Consider the following 1908-nt stretch of genomic DNA (forward strand, 5'->3'; position numbering starts at 1 on the left):
ACTTACAGCAGGTCCTTTCCCAACTGTGGTGAACCTTCTTGTGGAGATCCAGTAACATCCTATAGAAAGTTCAGGTTACTTTTAAAAATACCCATCAGCCTCTGTAGTCTTCTGTGAACTGTGATCCCTATTGTTTTGGATTTTTACCAGTCTCACCAGCTGCATGAGAAATTCCCTTTTCTGCGGTAAAAAGCATGTATCCATATGTCCATATCGCTTGTCCAGGTTTTCGTACAGCCTTTCATCCTGCATGACCTCTAGGAAAGCACTGGTGTCATCGGAGCTTACAGGGTGACTTCTAGATGGATTTTTGTTAGGCTGTTTGTTTATTCATCTGTTTATTAATGGAAAGGGATTTGGAGATCCTCCTGGACTTCCTAACTCATTGTATCCTAGTTCGATGCCCCTGGGGCAACCTAAACCCCAAGTCATAACCCCTGCTTGATGATGGATTTCCTTTCATAATCTCCCTATGAGGCATCTATTTAATACTGCCCACAGTCTGCTTTATGCAGGGTGTCATCTAAGGCGTGAGAGGTGGTGCAGAGATGAGTACTTTGGTTATCAAAGAATGAACTTCCAGTTAGAATTAGCAGTTAACTGAGCACGCCCCATCAGGGATCTCCTCTCCCCCCCAACTCCTGCCAGAGAGTTAAGGCTGCACTGCCAGTCAGCTGACCTCCTAACTGGTGTCCTTTCCACTATTAGACACTGTTTATCTCATAGGAGAGGTCCAAAGCTCCTGACTCCAAGGAGTGTAGAGAGGCCAAACACAAGTACAGTCAAGAGATTGAGAACTGTCCCATGGTCACCTCAAATTTAAAAGGCTTTCCCCTATTTTCCTCAGTCAGCCATCCCCCTTCAACTTTTTTTTTTCCACTGAGGCATTTTATTTGCACGTATGTATCACATCCCTAGAAAAAGAATCCAAGGATTTTCCCTCCTGTGTGTTTTCACCTTGCTTCTTCATGGTCCGTGATGCCAGCTGAGGTTGTTAGTACAATGAAACCAAACTGATGGGATGGGAGCAGGTTATTCTGCCATTTTTCTACATCTTTGAGTTGCACATCAAATCTGGGGCTGATCACTCCACACTTATTTAGCCTGCCTGTGAGGTTCATAACAATTTTCCCAGCTCTGTGATCATCGATGATTTCAAATTCGCCAATGCAACCATGCTTCATCATCACAGTTAGAAACTAGACAATGACTTTGGAGCACGGCATATTAAGAACCTGGCGTTTGCCTCTCTTTTTGGTATTGTTGATGCTCTTGAGAGGATCAGCCAGGACGTTCATGCGCATCATTATGGCGGCACGGAAAGATGGCAGAAAGAGACCCCTTCAACTTCTTATCACAATGAAACCTCAGTGTTACTGCCCACTTCCTCCCTCCCTCTACACCCAGCAAGTCCGCGAGAAGTCAGCTCTGACTTCTGAATCTCTGTCCAGCTCACCTCATCTCCATGCCCTCAGCCTCCCTCTTAATTCAGACCCCAGCACCTCCCACTAGACTTACTGTAACCACCTGCCTGCTGTTCCCTCTTCTCCTCTGGGTCCTCCCTCCATACAGACTTTGCTTGTATGCAGATCGGTTCATGTGACTTTTCTGCTCTGGATAAAGTACAAACTCTTCAGAATAGTTGACAAAGTCTTCCATGATTTGGGTCCTACCTATGCATCAAGCCTCACTACTCTCATTTATTCCTTCATTCTTTCCTTTAACAAATGAATTTCAATACTGTTGTGTGTGCTGAACAGATGAGTAATGAACAAGACAGACAAAATTGGTTTCCTTGGGCTTTGCTTCTTTCCATATCCCACACAACCCCTCCACCACACAAAAAAGTGAGCTTCCCAGAGTGCAAAGATCTGTCTTGTTCAGGCTGTATCTCCAGCACCTAAACCA

At 44.9% G+C, this 1908-nt stretch overlaps 1 pseudogene; it reads right to left on the minus strand.

Moving 5' to 3' along the window:
* Window positions 1–914: 914 nt before the first annotated feature.
* LOC141573404 (small ribosomal subunit protein uS8-like) lies at window positions 915–1323 on the minus strand (annotated as a pseudogene).
* Between the last annotated feature and the right edge of the window lie 585 nt (window positions 1324–1908).

The sequence above is a fragment of the Camelus bactrianus genome, chromosome 15, assembly GCF_048773025.1.
Source record: "Camelus bactrianus isolate YW-2024 breed Bactrian camel chromosome 15, ASM4877302v1, whole genome shotgun sequence".
Taxonomy (NCBI): domain Eukaryota; kingdom Metazoa; phylum Chordata; class Mammalia; order Artiodactyla; family Camelidae; genus Camelus; species Camelus bactrianus.